The sequence below is a fragment of the Littorina saxatilis genome, linkage group LG12, assembly GCF_037325665.1.
Source record: "Littorina saxatilis isolate snail1 linkage group LG12, US_GU_Lsax_2.0, whole genome shotgun sequence".
Lineage (NCBI taxonomy): Eukaryota > Metazoa > Mollusca > Gastropoda > Littorinimorpha > Littorinidae > Littorina > Littorina saxatilis.
Genome location: NC_090256.1, coordinates 65,896,057 through 65,910,372, shown reverse-complemented (window position 1 = coordinate 65,910,372; position 14,316 = coordinate 65,896,057).

The window sequence follows — 14,316 nt, the reverse complement described above, 5'->3', positions numbered from 1 at the left end:
TCAAACAAATAAAAACATTGACTATCCAAGTTACCATGAATGGCAATAGTTGACTCCTGAAAAGTAGCAAGGATATAATTTGAGACGATAAACGCCTGATGCAATCCCTCCTCAAGGTCAGTCAACTCAAAACCTTCATCATTCGCAACATCAGTAGGCAACACAGCGGGATTCGTATGTCCAGAAATCATGTCGAAAAAATATTACATTTCAAAAGCATGTCCAACCACAGTTGTTGGCAAGTGTTCGTGTCCGAAGTAGCCTTCAGTGTGTGTATATGTATTCATGTGACAGAGAACGTGACCTCATTGTTCAATCCTCTCTCTCTCTTCTTTCTCATTCGAACGCACACACGCAAGAACGTAGCCTACGCACGCATGCACGCGCACGCACACACACACACACACACACACACACCCCGCTGACGCACACGGCAAACCACGCACACACACACTGACTGTCGGCAAGCATCTCTTTTTGTTTTCTTTACCTTTGTTTATTGTAATAGGCTAATAGGCTACTGAGCTTTACTGGCCGATGTGAATGCGTTATATATTGTGTGTAAAAAAATGTCTGTTTGTCTGTCTGTCTGTAAAAAATTCCATTTCAAACGGCAGAAATTAATATGTAAGCGCCTAGGGCTATATCTAGATTAGGCGCATAAAAATGATCACAATAATAATAATAATAATATTGTGTTTTCGATATTTGTGTTTATTTTTTGCTTGACTTATCTGTTTTATTTCAATGTTTGCTATCCACATCGTGTGATAAATGTTTCTTCTCAGTCTCCGAGTCAGTTTAGTTTCTGCACGCCGCTTTGGTACTCCTTGTTTTTCTAACTGGTGTATTGTGCGCGACTGATTTGCGGATTTATTTTTATTCCTTTCATATGCAGTTGAAGTGTTGTGGGTGTTATTGTCTGTATATGCTATGTTGCGTCTGTGTATGCCTACAAGAATTTTGGGTGTAATGTGCCTGTGGTCTGCTCGCAGTCGAGCACAGAAAACATGGCGGCGCCCTGTGGCAAATTCGTGGAAAGTCTTCCCGACCGCAGATACCAGCGTCGTCCGCGACGCTGGAATAACTTCCACGTCCGTTGACCAAATTACCTCACATCTGTTGTACATTAACCTCAGCCCATGCCTGAACCGCTCACAAAATTACAAGTTTGCAGTTCGAATGGTCCGACTTCTGTGACATTTCACAAAAAGGTTTCTAAATTCGGGGATCGATTCAACAATATGAGGTTTCAAGTTGAGCCAAACCAACCCGACTTAAACCCTCCAGACTGTTACCCTTGGGTTTACTTGAAGGACCTAGAATACGATAACCAACTTAGACAATACGTAACTTGAATACAGCAATTACAGGCAGGATCAGGGCATGCCCCATGGAGGAATTCGTTAATGTCATGATTTTTTTGCGTGTAAATTTACAACGAAGGGGTACCTTTTTCCAGTCATTTGAGTTTAGCGAATATCTCCATAGTTGTTGTTCATGAACTTCAGTTTGTTCACGACCATTCCACAAAGTTTCCAGTTTGTGAGTAAAATGGTCCGAATTTTACCTTCTCTCTAAAATGTGTTCCAAATCACACTTCCGAAACTGTCAATGACACCAAAGCTTTCCTGTCTAGGGATTGCCCTGAACCTAGCTGTAACGGCTTTCCTCACGTCACTGATGATCTGGGAGGTCAAGGGAGTTTTTTGTATACCCATACATTCAAACAATTCAAAACGTAAAAGTCTGGAGGGTTCAAATCCGGCCGGCCGGTATGGCTATACAGCTCAATGTCAAACCTCGTTCTGTTAAGTCAATCCCAAATTTGATTTATGTCTATGAAACTGCACAAAAGTCAGACGATTCAAACCATAAAATTGCCACTGTGCGGGCGAGTCATGCATGCGCTGAAGTCACTGCACACCAAACATAACGCACATCAGTCAACAGACGTAGTTAGTATAATTAGCATTTCTGTGGGCCGCACTTTTTGGGGGGTCACCCTGTACATACATTTGTAATCATCCACAACAAACAGACATCAAAATCACTGGGTGCGACACACATTTACAATTCCAAAAGTTCATGTGACAGCTGTACAGTGCCAATTAATCAACACAAACACTGGGCAACAATATCAAAACTTCATGCCGACAAAACTTTAAAAAATAGATTACATTACACATAATTCATGAAAACATCCCCATCGGAACAATAGAAAACATAACACTTCATTCTTTCTTTCTTTATTTGGTGTTTAACGTCGTTTTCAACCACGAAGGGTTATATCGCGACGGGGAAAGGGGGAAGATGGGATAGAGCCACTTGTCAATTGTTTCTTGTTCACAAAAGCACTAATCAAAAATTTGCTCCAGGGGCTTGCAACGTAGTTCAATATATTACCTTACTGGGAGAATGCAAGTTTCCAGTACAAAGGACTTAACATTTCTTTCATACTGCTTGACTAAAATCTTTACAAAAATTGACTATATTCTATACAAGAAACACTTAACAAGGGTAAAAGTAGAAACAAAATCCGTTAGTCGCCTCTTACGACATGCTGGGGAGCATCGGGTAAATTCTTCCCCCTAACCCGCGGGGGGTATAACACTTCATGACGACAACAATTCTGAACAGTACGACTTAGTTTACTTTATTTGGTGTTTAACGGTCTAATTTTGATCGGTCTACTTTTGTGTAACAGATACTAGTTAACTATGAAGCAGAAAAAGACGCAAGTCGCACGTTCCTGTGCGTGTGATTTGCATCCCTCCAGAACCAACGCCAGCGCTACAAGGCTAATGCCCTAGGAATGTCTACAAGATGACTCAGGCCGATCATCACGCATGTGTTTTGTGACAAACACTCATACACACGCAAACACGATTACACACACACACACACACACACAAAACACTCACACACACGCACACACTAACGCACGCACACACCGTCACACACACACACACACACACACACACACACACACATACATACACACACACAAACACACACACACACAAAGGTCCAGATTGCGGATGCGTGTTTCTGGGCATGGAAACACTACTCGCTCAACATCCGATAACCTTTTCTTATCTTGTCCACTCATCTTGTTGTCTGTAACGGAAATACAGTGTATAGTGCATTAGCAGTTGCAGTCCTGTTCGATTTGTATCAATTTCGTCACGACTGCGTAGAAAAATATCATTATTAATTTTAAAAAATTGTTTAAATGCAACACTTTAAAAATTTATACAGAGTAACACAATAAAACAAATGTGAGTGCAGAAGTAGAAACTAGAGCAATGGAAAGGGCCTTGTCTCATCACTGTATTTCTTTAGGGGATGAGTGAAAACTTTGGGTGGTTTGGAGAGGGGAGGAGGTGACGGGGGGGGGGGGGGGGGGTCAGGCACTATAAGGAATCAGGTTTACTGATTCTTGTTTTGTGTGGGTTTTTGTTTGTTTGGTTTTTGTTTTTAATACGTTTAATTCATTTTCTCCTCCGGTGCATATTCAGAAAATGATAACTGAATCTTTATTTGTTTAGATACATGAGATCCTAAGCTGGTCGTTAGCAGCAGAAAATAAACCTATTTGTTAAAAGGAATTAAAGGTTGAAGAAAGTCTGTTTTTAGTCTGTCTCACATTTTATGTAAAAAAATTGATATGTGTAAGCAGTAAGTAAAGCAATCGACAGGCTAAAATAGAGCAAAACAGTTAAATAAACAAACAAATAAACGAATCACACACACACACACACACACACACACACACACACACACACACACACACACACACACACACACGCGCGCGCGCGCGCGCGCTCACACACACACACAAACACACACACACACTCACACACACACACACACACACACACACACACACACACACACACATAAACACACACGAATTTGGTTACTGAGACTTGAAGATTTTGTCAGGGCTGCTACACTCGGAATGGATTGATTCCCAGCACATGCATAAACAATCACTTTTCATTTAAAACCACATTACACTTGAATTTTTTAAACAAGCTTCGCTTCGATTTACCTGTGGTTAACGACATCTTCCGTCTGTCAATTTCCGCGCTGACTGAGTCTCTCATGGAAACTCGCGAGAAGACGCGATCATGATTCCGCGATAGAAACTCCGCCATGTTGGTGAAGCGAGAGAGTGTTGATGATGACACAAGTAAGGGAGATAACGCGCGTCTCGCTCCGTAATTCCTGCCTATCCAAGCTTTGATCTCTCTGAATGATTTATAATTATTGATAGGGTAAGGTCGGAACCGGGCACGTGAGCTAATTGTCTTGTGTGGACACAACGATCTCAATCTCGTTGTCCACTTCATTTATCGGACAGTGGATGAAAGGCGAAACTGGAGAGCAATGGCTCTAAATTATCTTCAATTTATTTTGCATTGTCTTACAAAAGCGTCAGAGGATTTCCGACCTGTCGATACATGCGTGCATCCGGTGGGTAAAGTGATTACTGTTCTTTGATAGCGCATGCGCGGCAGAGTGTCGCACGCTGTTCGACGAAAGTTGATCTCGTGGTCTGTTTATTTTAGGGATGATGTCGTCACAGTTTAAACATCACAGCGTCCATTACATGCACAAGTTCTTTTTTGTTTGTTTGTTAGTTAACAGGAATTGGAAGTTGTGAAGACATTGTTCTTAAAAATAAGAAACCACGCCAACAATAGCAAACGCTGTTAAAATCCTATTTGTGTTGCATACAGTCAAAATTGTTACTACCGCTGAACATTTTTCTGTTAGTTTTGTGAGGCTGTCTATAGATCGTAGCCAGGCCAACTCCCCATGTACACGAACTTGGTGTCAGAAATTTAAAAAAAAATCATTTTCTATGGAAAGCGTGTGTATATTGCATCAGTCACATCTCTCTAAACACACGTATTTTAAACCCAAAAAGGTCGCTCCGATCCAAAATAATACCCTCCTTGTCCAGAAATCAATGAATACTTAATAACAGGAAGTTTTATCACATAAACGAGCATTAGGGTTCAAAAAGGGCAAACAAAAGCGTCTTTCAGTGCACGGCTAAGCTATTCTGGATACTTGTGTCTGACTGGGTGACAAATCGGGTATCACCAGTTGGGAGGGATTAGGGTGTGTTTGCACATCCTTGACGGCTACCCTAAGACGCGTTTCAGAAACGTTGTCGCCCGTGAAAGTCACTGATGTAATAATTTATATGTATTTTTGGCTTGTCTGGGAATGCACACAAAAAAAAGAAAAAAGAAAAACAAAGAATATGTGTTGGTATGTCTGTATAAGCCTACTCGTTTGTGTGTTGACTTAACAATACACCACCCACCCTCCCCCCCCCCCCCACCTCCCCCCCCAAAAAAAAACCACAATAAAAATAGTGTTTTTTGTGTGTTTTTTGACATTGAAATGTATCTATAGAGAGTCACCCGTCAAAAAGTGTAATTTCAAGAAATATCACCCTGTCCCTGGGGCTGTGCCGAGTTCTTTAACCAAATCACCTACCTATCACTGCGTTGTGTTCGATTTTTCTGTTATCAAAGACATGTGCTGACGATGATGTATGCATAAAAAACACACACATGTACACATGTTCACAGTTTTTCTGTCCCCACAAAATCATATCACACTAAAGACAGCTGAAAGTCGCTACTCTCAGTATCAAGACAGGGCCGAGCACAAAATACTAGCCTGACACAGATCCGAGAAAGCTTGTCGCATGACCAGTTACTTGGTACAGCCATTAGCAAGATCTGTCGCAGTAAGTCACACAATCCATTGTCGCAGTGTGTTACAAAATTCGCCCGTGATGTCGCAAAAGAGTGCGACAAGTACCCAACCGTTTTACAGTGGAACCCTCTTCTAAGGCCGTTAAACATTATAGTCAGGCCCAAACAGGAGAGAGTTTAATACTATGGTAAGTTTATATAACCTATGAACAGAAAGTCTGAGAGTTTAATACTATGGTAAGTTTATATAACCTATGAACAGAAAGTCTGAGGAAAGATTTCAGAAACAAAGTAAGTCTTCAATCTTGTGTTGTGTGTGTGTGTGTGTGTGTGTGTGTGTGTGTGTGTGTGTGTGTGTGTGTGTGTGTGTGTGTGTGTGTTTGTGTTTTTTGTTTGTTTGTTGTTGTTTTTTTCTTGGGGGGGGGGGGGGTGATTCTATTCTATGTGTGTGCCTTTGTTACCGTTACAGTCAGCGAGAACACCCATGGCTACAGCAACCTTCTAAAATCTTGTTTAAATATTTGTCACCAATTTATCGTCACTTTTCTTAGCCCCTGACTCTTTGTCATCGTAAACCTTAAATAACTTGCTTGTTCCATGGAAGCGGGGTGTTTTGCGCACGGCCCTCAAACACATAAAGCATCCGGTGAACCTGACACAAGACTTGTGAGTGGCGCCCCTTGGAATGGCCTCGTTCGGGCCGATACCCGTCTGCGTCAACAACTGTTGTGTTTTGAATTTAGTCTGTAAATATCTCGGTCCTTTTGTTGTGTGTGTGTGTGTGTGTGTGTGTATGTATGTGTGTGTGTGTGTGTGTGTGTGTGTGTGTGTGCGTGTGTGTGTGTGTGTGTGTGTGTGTGTCTGTCTGTCTGTCTGTCTGTCTGTCTGTCTGTGTTGATGTGTATTACGAATGTCTATGTCTGTCTTTTTCTGTGTTCAATGTTTATGACTGTCATATCCGTCTGGTCGGTGCATGGCTGTCATGAAGTCCGCAGTCCTCTACTGTTCAGTCGACAGCGGGTTCCCAGAGCTTGGTGCCAAGGCTGGTGTCTTTTGGCCAGTCGTGCTGGCGTGTTGTCTCCAGATGTGGACAGGTCTGTAGAACGTGATCAGAGGTGTTCCCCTCTGAGCCACACTCACATTGGGCTGTGTCACTGAGTCCCAGTATCTTGAGATGTTTTTTCAGCCCACAGTGCGCAGACCTAGGATGATGGCCGGCCAGTCTGGCTCCCCGTGTCCAGCGTGTTGATTTTGTCTTCCTGTGGGCCGTAAACAGTTGTTGTTCTTGGTCTTCCAGACAGTTTTGATCTTCTGTTTCAGAGGGGTCTTGGCTTCCTTGTAAAAAGTGGAGGTGTGAAAGTCAGTGTCTATGTCTGTTTACATTTCGCAATGCAATCATATAGTGTAAAGAGACATAATTATGTGAGGGTATTCATTGAAAATCACCACTCTATCATGAGAGCCAGTAAGCAGAAAATCATCTTTCATTTTACAGAGAAAATTAGCCTGTCTTTAATTATGAGATCCCCTGTGCAAAGTTGTCTCGCCTTTTCTAAAGATAATAAAACAATAACAGACAATGATGACCAGGGCGGCGGGGTAACGAGAAAAGGGGGTGGGGGTTGGCGGAGAGGTGGAGGTGGACTGGCTAGGATTAAGATATCATAACTGCACCAGAGCTACCCCGGGGCTGCTTAAACTTTACGCGACAAATTCCGATAAAGGAGAGGAGACGGCCGTTAATACGGGTAAGCTTGCCGATCGAGCTATGCTGAGCCCGAGGAAGGGGCAAAAGGGGGCAAAAGGGGGCAAAAGACGTGGGGTGGCCTGAATGCCGAATGCTCACAGTCATACGCAAGCCGTGATGGGATAGGAAAAGGGGAAGATGGGAAGGGGGGGGGGGGGGTAAGAAATGGAAGAGAAAAGGGGAGCCAATATGAAGTCATACGCCACCCGGGCATGGTAGAGCAAAAAAAGAGTGGGGTGGGGGGGGGGGGGAGGGAGGAAGGGAAGGATATAAAGGGAAGAGCAGAAGAGAGCTTCAAATTATCATTTTTTTTATTTTTATTTTTTTTATTTTTTTATTTATTTATTTATTTATTTATTTATTTTTAATTTTTTTTTTTTTTTTTTTTTTTTTTATATAATATCATATCAACCCAGTCCTGTCCTTAAGAGGCTGACAAACAATGCCTGTAGGACACAAATTTCCCTTAAAAAAAAAAAATAAGCTTCAAATTCTTTCCTGGCATATAACCACGTCATGTCCCAAATAGACACTAGTTCTGGGGACAGAAATACCAAGTTAGCATAGCATAGAGCTTCAAAATCGTGCAGTGGCGTTAATACACACAATCATACGCCACCCGGGGTGGTATAGCGAAAAGAGTAAGGGGTAGTGGGGGCTAGGACATAGAGGGAAAGGCAAAAGAGAGCTTCTAAATCGTGCGGTTGCTTCAATACAGTCATACGCCACCCGGGGTGGTATAGGGGAAGGGGGAGGGGGACTGGGGGACAGAGAGAAGGGCAAGAGAGAGAAAGAGAGCTTCATAAACTGACGGCACTTATCTCGCCTAACGCCAGCGCAAGTCTGCGTGGCGCCGGTGCCGGACTGAAACCCATATAAATGCCCCTTTAATACCCTCGTCGGCAAATCTGTCGGCGGCCTCGTATCGGGCCCATTCAATTGCCTTAATCGCGCGCGAAGAGGGTAGAAACGGCGATAGCTGCTCTTCCAAACTTCGCCAGGCTTTGGCACACATTTAGATTTTTTTGTGCTCTGCGTGGCGTGCTCCTCCCCCATCCCTTTCCTCAATTCGACCTCATCCCACCCCCCAACCTCCCCAACCTCGACTCCCTCTACTCCACTGAGACCATCCCTCCACTTGGACATATACCATCAAATCCACAGTCTGAGAGCTCTCTGTGCGCAGTGCGAATTGTTTTATGAACTAAATTCGTAAAAGAAATTAAATCATCAAAAATATCGAACTCATAACAACAAGCCGTCAGTTTTTGTTTTTTTGATGTGTTTACCAAGAGGAGGGTAAAATTTTAAGGGGCTTATAGTCCGTCAGGTCTTAATGTCCAATGGACATGAATTGGTTTATACGATTCGAGTTTTTACGCCCTCACGGCTTTTAATGTATGCGTGTTTAGGTGTTATCAGCCATCTGCACTTATGGTAGAATGACCATGACCAAGATCTTTAACGTGCCATTGTGGTGACACGGGGGTGGGAGATGGATACCGTCTCTGGGTCTGGGTCTGCACATAAAGTTGACCCGTGTCCGTCCCGGCCCGGATTCGAACCAGCGACCTTTCGATCACAAGTCCAGTGCTCTACCACCTGAGCTACCCGGGCCCCCGTAAGTGGAGGGGTGGTCTTATCCCATGTAAATAGCCTGGTCAGATTTGAGACGTCTGATTTAGCGTATCACCAACTCTTGTCCCTAATAGAAATAGTTTCTGTGAGGACGTAAACTCCCACCTTTAGTTTCGAGACGTCTGCTCCGCCGAACTGTGGAGAAGGAGAAAGGGGCATTACTCTAGGTTTTGACGGAAACCTATATCGAAAACAAGATTCGAAACGGTGGGTGAGATGCCATGGATTACGAGATTTCCTCGCTGATTTCTACAGGACAGCGTGACTCAGTGATCAGTCGACATAGAAATGAACAGAGAGGCTCAGACACGCTGATACCGTTATCAAACTGTGATTATTCCGCCAGAAGTGATTCCTTCCAGTAATGATTCAGTAGAACTGCGTAAAGACTTTGATACAATAGCTGCATATAAATAAAAAATGCGTGACACACGCACATCAGCGTGCTGCGACTGTTAATATAATAGCTGCATATAAATGCGTGGCACCCGCATACATCACCGTATCGCATTAATGAATTTTAATGGAAAAGATATGATTGTGTCAAACTGTTATCAGATTCGTAACTCACTATTTTCTTTACGAGAGATAGCATTCATATGGGTTAATTTCAATTTTGCCAGTTCTATATTCGGCTATTATTGCATCCAAGATTGATTAGAACGCTTAAAATGTGTAATAACATGAGGTCTTCCGCCTTCTGACTATAGGCTTGCTTATCGACTTAAGATTTTACGGTGCAAACAGTAACAAAACCCGAATTAAAAGTAATGAATAATATTTTTTTTGTCAACGCTGCGCTAAATTACCATGTATGATGTATTATGTCGAATATTTATTTAAGGGAATATTGGCCAACCGGTTTTTTTTTAATTTATTAGTCATAATGAATATAAAATAGTTTTTCTGAGCAACATACAGACACAGACATGCAGGCACAGACACAGACAGACAGACGGACGGACGGGCGGACGGACGGACCGTAAGACACACACACACACACACACACACATATCTTAACATATGTCGTTTTAATCAGATGAATGGCCAACAAAATAATAATAAAAAACAAGATTTCCAAGAATGTTTTGATTTGTCATTAATCGAACGTTCCATACGCCAACCTTTTTTGTTTTTTTGGTTTTTTATTTTTGCCACATCCCCAACCAACACCCCTGCCCCCCCCCCCCCACCCCCCCACTACCAACCCCCACCCCCCAAAGATTTACAGATCGAGGTAACTTGTTCTAGTGAATGTTTTATGAATCAAAAAACAAACAAGTCGCGTAAGGCGAAAATACAACATTTAGTCAAGTAGCTGTCGAACTCACAGAATGAAACTGAACGCAATGCAACGCAGCAAGACCGTATACTCGTAGCATCGTCAGTCCACCGCGCACGGCAAAGGCAGTGAAATTGACAAGAAGAGCGGGGTAGTAGTTGCGCTGAGAAGGATAGCACGCTTTTCTGTACCACTCTTCGTTTTAACTTTCTGAGCGTGTTTTTAATCCAAACATATCATATCTATATGTTTTTGGAATCAGGAACCGACAAGGAATAAGATGAAAGTGTTTTTAAATTGATTTGGACAATTTAATTTTGATAATAATTTTTATATTTTTAATTTTCAGAGCTTGTTTTTAATCCAATTATAACATATGTATATGTTTTTGGAATTAGAAAATGATGGGGAATAAGATGAACGTAAATTTGGATCGTTTTATACAAAAAATATATTTTTTACAATTTTCAGATTTTTAATGACCAAAGTCATTAATTAATTTTTAAGCCACCAAGCTGAAATGCGATACCGAAGTCCGGGCTTCGTCGAAGATTACTTGACCAAAATTTCAACCCATTTGGTTGAAAAATGAGAGCGTGACAGTGCCGCCTCAACTTTCACGAAAAGCCGGATATGACGTCATAAAAGACATTTATCGAAAAAATGAAAAAAACGTATGGGGATTTCATACCCAGAAACTCTCATGTCAAATTTCATAAAGATCGGTCCAGTAGTTTAGTCTGAATCGCTCTACACACACACACAGACACACAGACACACATACACCACGACCCTCGTCTCGATTCCCCCCTCTACGTTAAAACATTTAGTCAAAACTTGACTAAATGTAAAAATAGCAAGGTACTGGAACGTGTTAATTTTAACAAAACAAGACATTCACGAGAACGACCTATTATTTTGTCTTCATTAAAGTTTACTATCTGTACCAGAAGTTCGTGTTTGTCTGTCCACTGTAAAGACCATTCACCCTGTGTCTAATGTGTCTGAAAACACCCCCGCGTGGAGGGGTTTTGCAGCCAGCGCAGTGAAGATAAAGAGGGAAATTTTTCTCGGCTCGCGAGGCAGCAAACAGGATGTCTCAACATGTCGACTGCATTGGGTCGACGTCCGTGTGCATGTATTGTTTTATTCAAATCAAAACGTTTCAGCACCTCAACATTCTTGATTTTGATTCTTGATTTGGAAACGTTAGCAGCTTATCTGGTGGTGGTGGTGTGTGTGTGTGTGTGTGTGTGTGTGTGTGTGTGTGTGTACCCATTTTTCCACAGGTTTGGTTGCCTAAATCACCATAAGGCAACCATCCACACGTGGATGGCAACCTAAACTCTGGATGGCAACCTAATTGTGTGGATGGTCGCTTCATTTAACACCGTTAAATTGACTTTTTTGACGGAAAGAATGTCATAACAATGTTGAAAATGACATTCTTTCCGTCCACACGTGTGGATGGTTGCCTTATGGTTAAATTGACACCGTTAAATTTACTTTTTTGACGGAAAGAATGTCATAACAATGTTCAAAATGACATTCTTTCCGTCCTCTATAGGCGACGAAATAGGTCAAATTTTGTGCATTTTTTAGTGCAAAATTCTTCGATGCCGGAGCGAGTACTGCACCCAGTGCTGTTGTAGTGCAAGTGCACTAGAAAGGCACTACACCCAGTGCCGCCTCTTAGGTAACCATCCACACTTTAGGTGTGTGTGTGCGCGTGTGCGTGTGTGTGTGTGTGTGTGTGTGTGTGTGTGTGTGTATGTGTGTGTGTGTATGTGTGTGTATGTGTGTGGGTGTGTGTGTATGTGTGTGTGTGTGTGTGTGCGCGTGCGTGCGTGCGAGTGTGTGTGTGTGTGTGTTTGTGTGTGTGTGTGTGTGTGTGTATGTGTGTGTGTGTGTGTGTGTGAGTGTGTGTGTATGTGTGTGCGTGCGTGCGAGTGTGTGTGTGTGTGTGTGTGTGTGTGTGTGTGTGTGTGTGTGTGTGTGTGTGTGTGTGTGTGTGTGTGTGTGTGTGTGTGTTTGTGTTCGTGTGTTTGTGTTTTAGAATAATTAGTTGTGAATGTTTTGTTTTGTCTATAAGTCAACGTTCCGTAAACTTAACTTTCTTGTCTTTTGATTGGTTATGTCATTGTTGTAAACAGATGGATCCGGTTGATCAGATTAGAGGCCCACGTCTTGAGAGGGTCTTGCACGCACCTGATGCGTATCTTCAGGTCCGGTGTTGCTTGCTCTCGTGGGTTTTCAAAAGCCAGGGAACATCCGTATCGGTGTAGGTTGGAAAGAAAGTAACAAGCAGGCACTCAAACAGCCAGGGAACATCCGTATCGGTGTAGGTTGGAAAGAAAGTAACAAGCAGGCACTCAAACAGCCAGGGAACATCCGTATCGGTGTAGGTTGGAAAGAAAGTAACAAGCAGGCACTCAAACAAACAAAGAAAAGAAAACGAGCGGGGATTTCAGAACGCAAATGAATCTGGTTTGTCCTATGCTTGCTGTTTATTTATCACTCGCTGTTTGTTTGTTTGTTTGTTTGTTTGTTTGTTTGTTGTTTGTTTGTTTGTTTGTTTGTTTGTTTGTTTGTTTGTTTTGTTGGTTGGTTGGTTGGTTGGTTGTTTTTTGTTTGTTTGTTTGTTTGTTTTTTGTTTGTCTCTGTCCTGTCCTGTGGTCACACACTTTCACATACATTATATCTTTCAATATGATTCCTTATTCGACAAGTTGTCGGGCAGACAGCTGTACCTCATACTTATTTCCACTACTACACTCATACATCTGCTTTGTAGTGTATTAGTGAAAGACAATCGATCCTAACTTGAAATGTTCGAATCGAGGGAGGAAAAATGGCGTCTGGCCGGACGTGTGCTAAAGGTCCGAACACTAGCAGACGGCACTGTTCGGTCTAGACTCACACACTTTCACAAATATCTTTCGATAGAATTCGTTATTCAACAAGTTGTCGGACAGACAGTTGTATGTCACGGTTATCTACACATGCGCTCAGCTCTTATTGTTAATTTGCATCGGATTAAAGAACTATGGACCAGAAAAGTATTGAATCGACAGATGTTTCGCTCTGGCCGGTGTAACAGTCGCGCATGCGCATTGAACCTCCACAGTCACGAGGCACATGAAAATTAGTAATTAACGCGTGAAAATTACTAATTTTTAGTTTTGGCGCTAGTAAGCCGTCAGGAGGCGAGCCAAAACTGAAAATTAGACATTAACACTTGAAAATGTGTAATTAACACGTGAAAACTAGTAATTAACACGTGAAAATTAGTAATTTTCACGTCATAATTGTAATTTTCTCGTGAAAATTAGTAACTTTCACGGGTTAATTACTAATTATTAGTTTTGGCACCAGTAAGCCGTCATACACATGCCCAGTGCAGCTACATGTAGTTGGTGCGGTATGGTGCGCGCGCAGTCTGCGCAGCATGGATTATAATTATTCAGAAAATGGGGCTGGTCGAGACCGTTTCGCGAAGAAGTCGTTTAGTTGTGAATAACATTAATAACTTAACCCACTCTCTGGCCAAAACTAAGGCTTATCTTGTCATGCGCCACGGTGTCGGGCAAGAATAAATGAATGTGATTTCATTAGAGAATCCTTCTTGTAATTCCCGTGTTCTTTTGTGCTGCTGGCGTCTTCTTTGGCCAACGTTGATGGGAAACCGCTACCGTTGGAAACTGTCGTTTTCTTAATATCATTGACATCGTTAATCCCACTTATCTCTCCTCAAACCGCAGTCCTTTATGGGCTGAATTAAGGGGTATTATACAGTATACCAGCGGTTTCTGTCTCCGTCTCATTAGTTTCTTTCTTCTTTCGTAGAACTGATGTGCGGGGCCTTTCTTGCGAGTACATGCATGTAGTTTCTTCTTTATTATTTT